Here is a 17649-nt window from a genome sequence, read left to right as displayed (position 1 = left end):
TTATTTTAAAATTTTTAGTTTACTAGTTATATAACCGGAGTAGAACTTTTAAATCAGCAGATAACTAATAACTAAAAATAAAACTATCACTGTTTGATCTGTGTAAATATATTAAGCCTGTATTGGTTAGAAAGTTTGTTTTGATTTGAGGTTATGGGTTAAACGTCATTCTGTCAGACTCACAGAACAGTGTTGCCACCCTGAATAAAGGCCGGTGTGGCAACACCCAAGACCGTTGGCTCAGCAAGCCTCCACAAAACTATAAATATTTATATATTAGAGATAACGAGAACCTATAAAGCAAATTTTATAAAATATAGAGTGAAAAAAGAAAAAGTTATAGGTGTTTAAATAATTAAAATTTGACAGCGAGATGGCAGGGTGAAAAGTAATGAAACTACCGATGTGAATGATGAATGACAGATAAACGTCACCGTGTAATACGATGCAGTATTTTCAAACGTGTCTAATACGATTATTTTTCACCATCGTAATGGCGGATTTAATTTACACATATATAAATGACCAAACCGACCAAAAAGGCAAAGTTTGAAAATGATTGGATAAGAACCCAAATTTCGCCAGACGAAATCAGATGAAAAAAATCGGGTGTGACGACGAAGGTTAAAAAACAAAATTTGATATTGAATCGTACAGACAGATTAAAAATACTAATAACTATGATAGCGATACAAATTGAGCGCAAATATAAGGAAACTTGCACATGACAAAAGTTCTACTACCGGTTGTCGGATTTTGTTCAGTTTTTTTTAATACTTAAAATCACTATCAGTATTATACACATTAATTATCAAGAAAAATAATTTAAAAGGTCAAAATAAAATAATGAAATATTGTTTTAAAAAAAAATAGTACTTCCGGTTTATGAATTCTGACCAAAACGTTATCAGCTCTAAGTTTGTACATAAAACATAAAATATAAATTTTCAGCTTAATACGCTCAGGGGTGTGGACAGAATCCAGGCGATAACATTTTGATTTTTCTAAGAGGAAAAAATTCCACTTCCGGTTCATTATATTTCGTGATTTTTTTTTATTTTTACTTAAAATCACTATTTTTATTATAAACAATAAATATCAAGAAGATTAAAATAGTTTGAAAGGTCAAAATAAAATAATGAAAATATAATGAAATATTGTTAAAAAAAAAATACTACTTCTGGTTTACAAATTCTGACCAAAACTTTAGCAGATCTAAGTTAGTACATAAAGAATACAAATATGAATTTTCAGCTTAATACTTTCAGGGGTGTGGACAGAGTAGTGGGCACAACATTTTTGACCTTTCTAACAGGAAAAAATCCCACTTCCGGTTTATAAAATTTAATGATTTTTTTTTATTTTCATCACATTGATACAAGAATTGTACTTGAATTTTTTCGTGACGAGCACACGTGTTTAAGGGAAAAAAATAGTGGAAGAAAAATCGAACAAGAGTAAACTGCCACTTCGGGTTGACGGATGTTTACCAAATTTTATAAAAACTTGGTATTAAACTTAAACTTCTAGATATGAAAATTCAGTTCAATAAACTAAAAAGTTTTTGAGAAAAACATAAAAAAAACTCGATTTCTCGAGTACTACTATCGGTTCAGATAAAAATATTCAAAAAATATTACGTTATAAATTTTATAATTAATATTTGTTTATTAATGATAGTATTGATAATATGTAACGTTGAATTATTTCATATTTAATATTGAGTGTTGAATAATTTAATATTTAATTTTGACATTTAATATTTGATATTGGATACTTGTACTCAAAGTTAACGTTAATGTTTCGTACTAATTTCATAAATATTATGATTGTGAATAAACTTTCAATATATGTAAATATATCATAAATGGAAACACACGTCCGCACGGAGTAATTATTAAGCTCAGAGCAGAGCTCCATGCAACCGCTCAGGTCCCCAAGTTGCAGATAGGGGAACGACTCTTGTAGTGAACTGCCATGGCGACATGGTGGTCCTGGACAAGGAGCGCTGAGATAAGAGTGGTGATGAGTGATTCCGTGGTAAGTTTCACTCTATAAAATGTCACAAAACACTATGACGGTCTCAGGTCAGCGGCGAGTAGGTGCCGCCGCTTAACAAAAGCACAACCCAGTTTTCAAAGGTACCGTATCATCTTTGACAGAGAAGGAAACTCTATAATAAATCCCTGGTAGTGGGCAGCAGCTCTGCCAGTATAAGATGTCAAAACATTTACTGTGCTGTAGAAGGAAGTGGGAATCCACTGCAGTATTCTCCCAAGATAACTATGATGTACAAAAATAAATGTGTGAAGAAGTCTGACTCTCCGGCTGACACCCGGCGCCTTCGAGGTTCCTGGTCTCACGGTGTGAAATTGGCTACTGGCCACATGCATGTGACTCACCAGGCATCATGTGGAAAATATGCGACTGGAGAAACTTTACGGAACAAATCCAAAATAGGTACTTGGAACGTTAGAGGACTACTGAATCTTGGGAAAACACTAGTTGTTGAGAAAGAGATGTACAGTCATGGGCTAGATATACTCGGAATCTCGGAAACGCACTGGAAGAACAACGGCCATTATAAAACTTCAAATGGAAATACGATATATTTTTCTGGTAACCAAGATTCGTCACATAGCGGTGTCGCGGTGATCTTAGCATCTAAATTAACCAGTGCACTAATTGGCTACAACCCCATTAGCGACAGACTTATACACTTAAAACTCAACACGCATCCATATAAACTCAACATCCTTCAAATATATGCTCCTACTGCAGATGCCGAAGATAGTAAAATAAATGCGTTCTATGCTTCACTACTCGATACATTGTCAAATATCTCAAACAAAGAAATGACCATCATTCTTGGTGATTTTAATGCCAAAGTCGGTAATAATAGCAACATTGATAACATAGTAGGTAAATATGGATTGGGTATTCAAAATGAGAGAGGAGAGAAACTTATAAGTTTCTGCATTGAAAATAAAATGTCCATTATGAATACTTGGTTTCAACATCATCCTAGGCGATTATACACTTGGATATCTCCTGGGGATCGTCACCGCAACCAAATCGATTATGTATTAATAAATTCTAGATGGAAATCATCGATACATAACGTCAAAACATATCCAGGTGCAGATTGCGGATCGGACAATAACTTGCTAAATTTCGACTGAAATTGAAAATGATTAAAAGACATCAAAATAAAGCAATTAAACTCACCAATGATGATGTAATTAATTTTGGCAATGTAATCAGAGAAAAAGATGCAGAATTTCAAATAAATTCTAATGTAGATGTAGAAGAGTCTTGGAAAATTTTTAAAGATCTCATAATTCGGTATGCCAGAAAACATTATTCAACTTGGGTTAAGATAAAAGAACGTAAAAGACTTAAACAAACTGGCATAACATCGACAGAATATCTTGGAAGGTATGCAATATTACATAAAGATATTCAAAGGAGTTGTAGGCGGGATAAAGCTAAATATATAAATGACATATGTGAGGAGACAGAAAAACACGCATTAAAGAATCAGGCAAGGGATTTTTTTCACAAAGTAAAAATCGTCACTCAAAAATTTTCACCTAAAACTTGGACAATAGATGATCAATTTGGAAACACGCTTACAGATATTGATGTGATACTCAACCGATGGAAAGAATACTGTTCGGAATTGTACAGTGGTAGTTCGTCGACCTCAATTGTTTCCCTAATTGATGATGTCAGGGAGCCTGACATCTTGACATCTGAAGTTGCAAATGCCATAAAGAAACTGAAATGTAAAAAGTCTCCTGGCAGCGATGGTATACAAGCTGAACTTCTGAAAGAGCTTGGTGAAACTGCGATAAAGGCGCTATGTAATATGTTCAACAAGATCTGGGTAAACGGAGTATGGCCGAAAGATTGGGTCAATTCAATATTCATTCCCTTACACAAGAAAGGATCTACAAAAAAATGCGAGAATTACAGGACCTTAGCCTTAATATCGCACTCTAGTAAAGTATTGCTCTATACAATTAAAGATCGTTTGAGCAATTACCTTGGATGGCAAATACCGAACGAACAAGCAAGGTTTGTAAAAGGCAAAGGGACGAGGGAACAAATACTGAATATATGTATGTACGTCAGCTTATTGAAAAATGTCGGGAGTTTCAAACTCCAGCCGTTCTTTGTTTTATAGACTATAAAAAAGCTTTTGACTTTGTGAACTGGGACTATCTGTGGAAAGTTCTACTGGACATGGGAGTCGCCATGCATCTTGTAAAAATAATATATAACTTGTATAATGATAACAATGCAGTAGTTCGAATCAATTCGCTCCGAGTACAACGTGGAGTAAGACAAGGGTGTATATTATCTCCAGACCTATTTAATATATATGGAGAGTATATAATGCGTAGAGCACTGGATGTTTGGAAGGGTGGAGTGTCCATTGGTGGAAAAAAACTATCCAATCTTCGATATGCGGATGACACAACGCTCATAGCTAATAATCATGAAGAAATGGCCGAACTGATCCGTCGTGTTGAGACAGAGAGTAATGTGCATGGCCTCCAGATAAACCGCCCCAAAACAAAAATTATGATAATTGAGCCATTACAACTGCTGTCAAAATCCGTCTCGTGAAGAGTCTCGTTTTTTCTGTCTGCCTTTATGGTGTCGAGACGTGGACCATGAAGGCGGCGGATAGACGGAGAATCGATGCCTTCGAGATGTGGTCCTGGAGACGGCTACTGCGCGTGCCTTGGACCGACAAACGCACGAATGTGTCTATTCTCGAAGAATTAAAAATCAAGGATAGACTGTCAACAATATGCCTGAAACGTATATTGCAGTTCTTCGAACACATTGCACGAAGAGGTGAGGAGAGCCTGGAGCGGTTGGTTGTGGTTGGTACCGTCGAAAGCAGAAGAGCCAGAGGCAGATCCCCCGCACGCTGGACTGACCAAGTATCTGCAGCGACGGGCGCTTCCACGGTAGCAAGTCTTCGCCCGGCCGAATTTACTGAATGGAGGCAGCTGGTTGACCGGACATCATAGTCACGATCCTCAGTGATGAGGGAACCGACAGCAATATATATATATATATATATATATATATATATATATATATATATATATATATATATATATATATATGTATATATGCACCGGTATGTAAAAAAGTAAAAATCGACAGCGAAGTAAGAAAAATAGAAAAAGAGGACAAACATAAGGGAGGTACCACTCTCGGTCAATTTAAAAACTTGAAAAAAATACTTAGTATCGATTAGCATTTCAGTAATTGATTTCAAACTGAAGTTTCAGTTTGATAGTACTAACGGTGTTCAAAAAATCTCCAAAATACACAGGCGCACATACTAACATACATATCATAGCATATGTAAATAATAAAATTACGTACATACTTATATGTAGAACGTTTTATAGACGTCAAATGAAAAGACTATCTATCACATTTGCAAAGTGCTTTTTATACTTTACAACTTTCGGAACTGAAATTTTCACGAAAGCTCCAAATAAGATTTCTGAATTAAATTTTTGCGCACACTCGCGGGACTCGTTTTCCGCGCGAGATAAGGATTAATTGCCAGCGCATTTTCTAAATAAAAAAAATGTAAATTACCCCAGTCTAAGGTCGTCGACGCTATTTGAGCGCACCCCCGACAATGCTTAAAATGGATAAGGGAATTAGGGGATGAGTTAACGGATTCGGGTTACAAAAACCCCTCATGTTTGGCGCGAAGAGCCGCGCCCCATTCACGGACCGGGAGATTGGCGTCTGGCGCGGATGCCCAAACTTATCAAGACATTATTTGGTAATTTATCGCCATGTTGGATGGGTAGGAGAGGAGGAGTAGAGGGATTCTACGAGAACGTGATTCGTACTTTCGCCATGATGGTGTAATCGATCATTCGACAATGAAGATACTCAATGAATTCTTCAGGGGATCGCGCGATAAGCGAGACTCGCCCGACTGACTATGTATGTATATCCTGTGGGGATATCCCTTCGACATTTTGCCCGGCCTGGACCCTATATTAACTTATCATATTTCATCCGGGATGATAACTATATAAGTGGGTTTGCACGATCAGTAGTTTGGATAGTTCAAAGACGATTCAATTCCATTTTAACGATCGGATGACAACGGAGAGCTTACAAACGAGCAAATGATCATACATACATACATACATACATATTTTATAATAACTAGCTTTAGTTTGACTATAACAATGTGTTATGAAATTTTAATATATTATATATATATATATATATATATATATATATATATATATATATATATATATATATATATATATATACATATATATATATATATATATATATATATATATATATATATATATATATATATATATATATATATATATATATATATATACACATATATATTAAGATGGTAATCTGTGTGTGTGCGTGTGTGTGTCCTAACGCTAGCCGAACATAATTAATGAATCGATAAAAAGCGTAAACTTTGTATAAATTCTCCTTCGGAGTCGAACTTGCGTACCCTTATGTAAACACAAATATCCTCTTATGTATAGGCAGTGGTGTAGTGCTAAATAAAAAAGAACCAGGTCGGTGTTTAATTTTTACGACCCCACCCACCTCCCCGCTTTTTTCCTTACTAAAAAATAGTTGTATCCTAATATTTATAAAAAAAATCAAATAATAATTAACAAATATTCTTACTTGTTGAAATTATGATGTATTTTTTTATATTTTATAAAAACTTCCATAATGCATCCTCTTCAACATCTTTGTTTTTGCAAAACCCGTGGTTGTGTGTCAACAGCAACATTTGCTTTTAGCAATGCTAAAACCATGTACATATGTATTTATACATACATATGTATGTCAAATAAGAGATATAAAAAATTACCACTTACACGAAAACCATGTTTTGATTTTTAAATGCTTTTTATTATTACGAAATTATGTTCACAATACATCTTATATCTATTTTAATAGCTACTGATCTACTGATCATTTTCTATTTTACAATTTTAATTTAATTTGGTTAGTAATCACAGTATTATATTATTCTAATGTTAATCTAAAGCATAATAGGAAAAAGAGCTCAAAAACCTATTTACAATCCTTATAAATGTTCATAATACATCTAATACATAATATTAATTAAAGACTATCTAAAGTCGATGACCTAAAGCAGATTGTGTTTAGGTAATCTGTGTTTATACCTGAAGGGTATAGACATTTTATTGTAATCACCGAGACTCTTCACAAGTGTGTTAGTATGGTTATTAGTGATTCTTTCATAGAATCTACTGGTTAGTTTGTTAGTAATGTCTGTAACAAACGGAATATTATATATAGCATGCAGTTTTTTCAGGTTAGTATATATGGGTGTATTATAAATTATTTTAAGGGATTTATTTTGTATTACTTGGAGCTTGGAAAGGTTAGTATTCGAGGCGTTATTCCATACAGGTGAAGCATAGATTAATAATGGTAATATGAGCGCGCGATATAATTTTATTTTATTTAGCGTTGATAAAGAACTATGGCGATTAAATATTGGATATATTGAGGATATACCCCGCATCGCCTTGCATTTCGCTGCCTCAATGTGAGGTGCCCATCTCATTCTTTTATCAAACGTTACTCCTAAATATTTTATTACTGACTGCCATTTCAGACTTTCTCCAGAGGGGATTTTCAGATCTGAACTTGGCTTATGTTTTGTAACACTAAAGAATATGGCGTCTGTTTTGGTTTGATTAATTTGAATTTTCCACTTATTGAAGTGTTCAGTCATTGTTTTAATTGCAAATTCAACATTTTTAAGAATAGTGTTTGGTTTTTTGCTACTTGTGAAGCAAGCTGTATCATCTGCATATAGGGCTATGTGACAGTTTTTTGGAATAGGTATGTCATTTATATATATGGAGAACAAGAGTGGGCCAAGCAAGCTCCCCTGCGGAACGCCAGCTGCGATTATTTTTGGAGACGATAATTCATTATTTACGCTAACCACTAGCTTTCTACGAGTTAAGTACGATTGGATGATGAGAATTAGGTAGTTTGGTATTTTGTTAATAAGGAGCTTATGAATGAGTCCATCGTGCCAAACCGTGTCGAAGGCCTTTTCTATGTCGAGACATACCATTCCGGTACTTCTCTTCATATTAAAGTTCTTCGTCACGTGTTCAGTTAGTCTTGTTAGTTGTTGGGTCGTGGAATGTCCAGTGCGAAATCCAAATTGTTCATTTATTAATTTCTTATTTACGACTTTAAGTAAACGTGTGTAGATTATTTTTTCCAGAATTTTTGAAAGCGTGCAAAGTAAGCTAATGGGTCGATAATTGGCCGGGTTTTTTGAGCTTTTATCGGGCTTAAGTATGGGAATTACGTTGGCTGTTTTCCAGTATTCTGGGAAATACCCGGTGAGTAAACATGCGTTGAATATTTTAGATAGTGAGACTAAAGCTTTAAATGGAAGTTGTTTGATTGTGATGTTATCTATTGAATCTCGCCCAGGTGCCTTTTTATTTTTTGAATTACGTATTATATTTTGGATTTCACACGGATGCACCAATTTTATATTTTTAGTACTGTTAGTGGGAGTTTTTGTGATGATTTTAATGGACCGGTTGACTTTATTATGCGTTGGTATGTGATTGTAATGTTGTGTGAGTGTGTGATGTTTTTGGAAGGATTTTGATAATAGTTCTGCTTTGTCGCAATCACGCGTCACTGAGATTCCTGCATCATCTAATGGAGGAATCGAGTTTTTTGTCCTGCGAATCGCTTTAGCTAATTTCCATAGAGAGCCATCAACTGAGCTTAATTTTTCTAATTTTTTAGACCAAGCTTCATTTTTGATTTCTTTGATTCTAATTTTAATTTGATATGTGAGCTTATTAATTAATGTTTTCAATGCTGGATTTTTTGATGTTTGCCAAATTTTACGGAGTTTATTTTTACTTTTAATTAGATTTGCAACAAAGTCAGTTATCTCTAATTTGTGTTCAATGTATTGTGTCTTAGGTATGTGAAGGTGTTTGGATCGAGTTATTGATTCCGTTAGGTGTATTATGGAGCTGTCGATTTCGGTTTTGTTTGTGAGTGTGGTAGAAGTTAGAATGGTTTGGTCATTTATGTACGACTTGAACTCTCGCCAGTTAGCTCTCCCGTAATTCCAACTATGCTTGATGATTTCCTCGGGTTTCCCGTCGATTGAGAAGATTATCGGGAGATGATCAGACGACAGGGTTTGAAGGGCATTTGGTGTCGATATTTTTGGGCAGTTCTTGACGAGGACAAGATCTAGTGTGGATGGTTGTGAGTTATTTGTGGGATAGTGTGTGTATGTATCCGGATGAAGTAAGATTGTATCTGTTAGTTGAATGTATTTAAAAAGAGTTGTGCCTTGTTGGTCAGTGTTTACGCAACTCCATAACGGATGTTTGGCATTAAAGTCACCAGCTACCACTACCGAACTACCAATGTTAAATATTTTGTTAAGATCGGATGCCAATAATCGTTTTTGGGGAGGATTGTAAGCGGATGCTACTATGTGACGGGTGTTGTTAATTGTTAGTTCGATGGCGGTTAGTTCTAAATTTTTTATTGGCGGAGTTATTACGCGACAATGTTTAATTGACGATTTTATAAAAATGGCAACTCCCCCTCCATGCTGTTCTCGGTCTTCGCGATAGCAGTTAAAGTTAGGTAGGTTAATACGGATATGAGGTTTTAAGAAGGTCTCGGAGATTAAAACTATGTCAACACAGTACTCACCGATCGCCGACTCTAGTTCGTCAATCTTATTCTTAAGTCCACGAGCATTCCAAGCTAGAATGTTCAGTCGCCTCCCGTTAATCAAAGACATCGAGATATTCGACAAGCATGAGTGCCAGCTCTAGTTTGTCGGTGCAACCGCTGGCCTTGGCACGAATCTCCTGGAGGATCTTCAACATCTTCGTCATAGACGCCATGGAAGTTAGGTCTGTTGTTGGTTGAATGTTGGGATTGGTTGGTTGGTGGGGTTTTTTAGGGATATTTGGGATATTTGGTGAAGGAGTTTTAATGGTCGGTAGCTTTGGGAAGTTATGATCGTTAACGACCGGGATATTTTGTGGCTGCGCCACTGGGAGTTTCCAAGGGTTGGCTTTGACAATTGATGCTCGATTCTTCCTCGATTCCAGCATTTTCAGATAGCTCTGTCTTTTTGGACAGTCTTTGAAGTTAGCGGGGTGAGATCCTGAACAGCCTGAGCAGACAGCAGGGGTAACTATTCCTTGATTGCATTGTGCGGTGAGGTGAGTGCCGGCACATTTGACGCACTTGGCCTGCCGATTGCAGTTTTTCGCAGCGTGTCCATATTCTTGGCATCTGAAACATTGAGTAATATTTTGTGAATTACTAGTATATTTAACGACACTGACCTTTGTGTAACAGATGTACCGGATTTCTTTAATCTTCTTTGCCGATACCGATGGCTCGAAGAACACCAAGTATAGCTCGGTGGCGTTGCTCCTAGGCTCCTTCGTCTTCATCTGTATGACTTTGGTTACAGGGAATCCCTGTCTGATGATGTCATCTTTAATATCAGCTTCCGGCAATTTCGGCAAGCCACGTACGACACTTTTTATTTCCTTTTCCTCCTTCCTGGAAAAGGTATGGAATTGTCGGTCTGGTGTCAATCCATCCCGAAGTTTTTTAAAGTCTTCAAGACTTTTACATTGTATCTTGACATTATTTTGACCAATGTAAGTCATTGTGAAGTCTTTTATAAACTTCTTGATCGACTCGATCATGCTGCCGTGAGTGCCAGTAGCTGTCATGATGATGGGCGGTATTCTTCCACCGCTTCTGGGGACATCGGAAACTTCCAAGAGCCCTTCAAATTTGTTTTTCTCCTGAATTTTAAATTCAGGAGCAACATCTTTCACGTTCTTTGCCGTATGTTTTGGAAACTGCCACTCGGTCTCCATCTGAGCGGTCTGAGAGCAGCCTGGTTGAGGAGCTTCGGTTGTAGTTATCAGTGTCTTCTTAATTCGCTTTTTCAGGTTGGATCCTCGCATGGTGTCAACATGTGTTCGTTTGGTGTTCGTTTTGTGGGGGGTGTTTGTGGTGTATGTTAAAAGGTGTGGGTTTTTTGACGGTATGGCGTATCGCTGTATTATGAGCGCTCGCACAGAGAGTACGTCTTCGGCACGTCCGTTCTCACGGAGCGTCGAGAGACGAGTGACGAAAACCATGTGAAATACATAAGAGGTATGTAAAAACTATCAAATTTTAACATGTGAATTTAGCGATGACTATTCATTTAAGCTGAGTCCCCTCATTTTATCTATCCTCAAGTGCGTATGGTCAATAGTTCAAAGAATGTGCGTATTGTCAATAGTTCACTTTGGGTGGTTTTAAATTAAAAAAAATCCAATAAAGTTCATTAAACGTCTTTAAAATTTCAGTAATTGATATTCAATTTCAGTTCGATAGGACTAACGGTGTTCAAAAAATCTCCAAAATATGTATGTACACAGACGATACGAATTTATTTTTGCTTAAGATAATGTTGTCTTTTAATTAGATTTAATAAGATGACTTGATATTCAATTAAAAAAAAACGATAGCAACCAATGTGAAATATAGAAGAGCCTTATAAAAATGTAAAAATAGAGCCTACTCGCAGTAAAAGTAAATTAAATTTATGTAATATTTATATATTAATATATAATATTACCGGTTACTATTTATATATTCAAAAATAAAAAAAATATACGATGAAATGATTAAAGTAAAATAATTTAATAATAAAATCAAACATTAAGATAAAAGTTGATGCCATTCAATATGTTATCGTTTATGAAAAATGATTTGATTTTTCAATTAAATTTTAAATACATAAGTATTTACGGTATGTACACACATATTATAACATAATGCAGCTATAAATAAACTTGTAATGATGAAGCAATACACCAATTTGATCTCAAACGAACACACAAAGCTTTTTAATAACGATGGCTCTGGCGTCAATAAAATATTTTATTGAGATAATAATTTCTCGTTTCAATATAAAATATGAACTCATTCTATTTGTAATATATAATACCTATGTGAGTATATTCATAATATCCAATGAATAGAAATAGTTTTTCCAATGTAAAATATAGCTCTCGGGAGGCCTATAAAACGCTCAATGCGAGGTAATTGTCGTATACATATGTACATATGGATATGTACGCATATATTTATGTAAAATTATATTATTATATAAGTATATCGTGCTATATATTATATTTTGTAGTGTGCTGTGAAAGGAAATTAGATGTCAGATATGAAAATAGAACAGGGCGGCATTGTTATTTTTTATGCGCAAAATATAAATAATTCAATATATTCAGAATTTATTGTTGCGTGGATGCAAACAGGGTGTCACGTATAAAAGACTATGAAAGAATAGAGTTGTTCCATAAAAATAATAATGTGAAAATAAATTTAGTGACATGTGACATCAGACGACAGGTAGAAATAATCGTAACACGTTTCATATCGTCATGAAAAAATTATAAATGTAATTTATATATATATGTATGTATATATATATATATACTATATATATATATATATATATATATATATATATATATATATATAGATATAAATATATATATATATATATATATATATATATATATATATATATATATACATATATATATATATATATATATATATATATATATATATATATATATATATATACATATATATACATATACATATGTTTATACATATATACATATGTATATGTACATATATATACATATGTATATATATATATATATATATGTATATATATATATATATATATATATATATATATATATATATACATATGTATATATATGTACATATACATATGTATATATGTATAAACATATGTATATGTATATATATATATATATATATATATACATATATATATATATATATGTATATATATATATATATATATATATATATATATATATATATATATATATATATATATATATATATATATATATATATATTTATATATATATATATATATATATATATATATATATATTTACTTTATCTGTTATTATTAAATGCTGTTTTTTATGTTTATGTATGGATGTATTTATGTTTATGTTCAAATGTATTTTTTTATGTATAATTGATGGGTGTATTATTTTTGTTGTGTATTGATTTGTGTTTAATTGTTATTTTGTTTTTTTTGTGTTATGTTTTTGACTATTGTGGCGATTTAGGAATTCCTGTTATGCCACAATGGTCTGTTTAGAATAAAATAAATAAATAAATAAATATATATTTAGTATAATATGTACATATACATATGTATGTACATATTACACTAAAAATTAATCTCGTTCTTTTTAAAGCATTCGTAAGAACATCTTTCTGTCTAGAAATATGAATGAATGAATGTGAATGGCTGCTTTTGAATATCCTCAAATTATTTGAGCAAAATGTGGATATTGAAATGAAAATTGAATACGTAATTTGTATTTAGGAAATGTCTAATCTTTTTTCTTACAATGGGGACTAGAAATGTCTTTAGTACAATATTGGAATTATATATCAAATACGTACATACATGTAGAGACTGATCCAAGGAGGAGGGGGGGGGGGGGCAATGAGGGCAATTGCCCCCCCCCATAGCGGGATTTCTAAATTCGCACATTTTTGAAATTATTGGTCTCTTTCGCAAACGCTATATTAGGACATGGAACGGATACTACACATTAATAAACCCACAGTGTAAAAAAGCAAGTACACAGATCCTTTGCCGCGAGGAACCGAGAATTAACAGTGACGCGATATCATCAACCTTTCCAATATCGCGTCAATAAAACGCTAATCTTAATTTTTAGCAATAAACGCTGGGAAACTTTCATATAAAAAAATCTCTTTTTTAATTTTTAATTTACGAGTGTTAACTACATACTAGTGTTGTACCCAATGAAATATCATCGCATGGGTTAATGCATATTAATTCATTTAAAAAAAATAATATAGATGTATTGGTCCTGTGTTCGATCCACAAGCGGTCGTATTTTTTTTAAATACTATTTAATTGTTTATATGAAAAAAAAAATGTTAAAACAACCTACCTATCTACACGTAAACAATATAAAACACCAATAGATAAATGAATTAAATAAATTTTCAATAGATGGCGCTAAATGCTCAGAGGCTTGCCCAGAGGAAACATTGTTAGCAAACAGTATATATAGAAGTTTTTTCTTGTTATTATATTCGTACATTTTGTTGGCAATGTTATAGCTGTGACGTACATACATATGTATGTTATCTTACATACACACCCACAGAATTGCGCCATTATATACATTTATATGATGTATACGTATGTACATATATATATATATATATATATATATATATATATATATATATATATATATATATATATATATATATATATATATATGTATATGATTTACATTACACTATTTAGTAAAACAAAACGCTTCAGTAGATTAGATTTTTCTAACAGTAAAGTAAAAGTGAATGCACCGGCAAGTATGAGATATGAAAAATGAGACTTCAAGAATTAGTAAAATAGTTTTCACCAATTATGTTAATATTTTCTTACCATAATTTATATGAATTTAAGTTTGTTTTTAATTAAACTGGTACTTACTTTTATTAATACTTGAATTTTCGAATTTTTCGTATAACATTTAATATTTTTTTCAAAAATGTCCTCTTTTTTTTATGTTCCGATGGCAACCTTGTTTTATATGTATTTTTACTAACCTCTTATACGTTTCATATGGTTTTCGTGTAAGCGGTCATTTTTTATATCCCTTATCTCTTATCCGATCGTTTTCATACTTTGCCATATTGCTCATTTTGGTCATCAATATAAGTTAAGGTATCATCCGCAATTACGATGGTGAAAAAATATCGTATTAGATACGTTTGAAAATACTGCAATAAAATACGATTCAATATCAAATTTTGTTTTTTAACCTTCGTTGTCACACCCGATTTTTTTCATCTAATTTCGTCTGGCGAAATTTGGGTTCTTATCCAATCATTTTCAAACTTTGCCTTTTTGGTCGGTTTGGTCATTTATATATGTGTAAATTAAATCCGCCATTACGATGGTGAAAAATAATCGTATTAGACACGTTTGAAAATACTGCATCGTATTACACGGTGACGTTTATCTGTCACATTCATCATTCACATCGGTAGTTTCATTACTTTTCACCCTGCCAACCCGCTGTCAAATTTTAATTATTTAAACGCCTATAACTTTTTTTTTTTCACTCTATATTTTATAAAATTTGCTTTATAGGTTCTCGTTATCTCTAATATATAAATATTTATAGTTTTGTGGAGGCTTGCTGAGCCAACGGTCTTGGGTGTTGCCACACCGGCCTTTATGCAGGGTGGCAACACTGTTCGGTGAGTGACAGAATAACGATTAATCCATAACCTCAAATCAAAACAAACTTTCTAACCAATACAGGCTTAATATATGTACACAGATCAAACAGTGATAATTTTATTTTTAGTTATTAGTTATCAGCTGATTTAAAAGTTCTACTCCGGTTATATAACTAGTAAACTACAAATTTTAAAATAAAAACCCTGGTAAAAAAAACTTTAATCGATTAATTATGTTCAGCCAGCGTTAGGACACACACATACACACACACACCCACACACATACACACAGACACACACACACACACAAATTACCGTCTTTATATATATGATATTATATCGTATATATAAAGACGGTAATTTGTGTAAACATTGCGTCGTACATAGTGCGACATCGATACAAATATCAGTTGTTACTGGTGCATTGTATAATTGATACAAATCTCGAATACATGTATAGTTACAGATCTAACGTGAGCCTTTACATGCATACATGAACTTCGCTATAATGAAGGTCGTTTTGATTTTAGGGTTTTAATTAGGTTTTCATAATTAACGTTTACTTTTATCTTTTAATTAATGTTTAATACTATAATTTTCAAGTTCATGTATGCATGTAGGCGTGTTTATTGTGATTGCAATAACAGGGAGAAAGAGGCACTTTAATTTTTCATTCAAGGGTTTACGGTTACAAATAACAAATTGTGTTAGTTTTGTTGTACGATTTATTTTGCGGAGAGAGCTCTGGATTGTAGCAATTAACTGTAATTGTATTTGAACGTTGAATTTTAGAGAAGACAGTGTGTGTTCTGGCTCAAAGAGGGAAGGTGAAAAAGGTGGTTGGTTTTGGGAGTAAGAGGATAGTATTAACTGATTAGTAGGGAGGTTTGGATGTTCGTATGTATGAATGTATATGCGAAAGGCATGGTGATAGAGGTGAGAATAATAAATGGAGCCATTGGATGGGGAATGCGTGTAATTGGATGCCATTAATTATGGTAATTATGGGAGGTGGGGAGGTATTTACAATAAAGTGGGTACTCTATTTTCGCCGTTTCGCTTAATTGTATCTGTAGTACATTTAATTTCTTACAATTTTATTAATACAATCGAGAAGTAGGGAATAGCCGTTAACGATAAAATTATACAGTGTGATGTCATAAAACATTTTATATGAATACATGTGACGTTAATAATCCTTAGTATTCGATTTAGTAATTTTGAAAGGAAATTTCCATTTTAAGGTTTTTTCCGTTGTTTTTATAAGTTCTGAAAATAAATGTATTATATCTATAACATAAATGTACATACCAAAATGAACATTGCTTAGCGAAATTACGACGACATTAGTCGGCGATTCTTTTATTAACAGGACAACTGATGAACGAAAAGGGCACTAAGCACGACATTATTGCGTGCATAGTTAAACAAGTGATTGTTAAGCATATCTCTATTTATTATTATTTTTTCCAGAAAAATATCATCGAGTTGAGGCTCACGCCCGAAGATCGTGAGCTGTAATGAAAATTATGCTGTAATGTCTTTGAGCTGTTATTAAATTACAATTTATTTGAGTGATCAAGCATTTTATGTCAAGGGGATAATATTGAAATACATACAAATATGCATATACATATGTACATACATACCTACATATGTATGTATGTGAATTTCCGCCGCATAATTTTTCCAAAACAGTGATTTCAAATTATCTCTCTATTGAATTATTTATTTTTTATTTATATTTGCTTTTGAAGAAGCGTTTCTCTTATTGGATGCGATAACTACGTGATTTCTAATATTGAGGTGAAGTGGCACCGTCTCCCCAGTTTCGGCAAGTCATCCCATCCCATCCCTTAGCATTGAGCTTCGAGCTCAATATTGATTTATCCTGAACGACCCAATGCTACATCAAATAACATTATATGAAACTTTCTTAGTGGACACTTGGAAAAGCCGAAAATCTAATATAATATCATTAGTTGTGCAATTCGCACGTTTTCATTGTGTACACTCGCATCATACATACGCATATTCACTTGAGTCAGATATAGTATGTATGAGCCTATGTATATATTGGTATGTATATTGACGGTGATATATTATTAATATGGATAAGAAAAACTCTCATCCATCTCACCTTACATATTTTGCTAATTTCGTATTTTATAAATT

The 17649-nt window shown here is 33.1% G+C and overlaps 1 protein-coding gene across 1 annotated transcript in view; it reads left to right on the top strand.

Moving 5' to 3' along the window:
- The window catches only part of LOC143916972 (zwei Ig domain protein zig-8-like), a 45208-nt gene that overhangs the window by 23599 nt on the left and 3960 nt on the right, over positions 1 to 17649 (top strand). The window lies entirely within an intron of this gene.

The sequence above is a fragment of the Arctopsyche grandis genome, chromosome 1 (genome assembly GCF_051622035.1).
Source record: "Arctopsyche grandis isolate Sample6627 chromosome 1, ASM5162203v2, whole genome shotgun sequence".
Classification (NCBI taxonomy): domain Eukaryota; kingdom Metazoa; phylum Arthropoda; class Insecta; order Trichoptera; family Hydropsychidae; genus Arctopsyche; species Arctopsyche grandis.
This window is presented reverse-complemented; position numbering and strand designations above follow the sequence as displayed.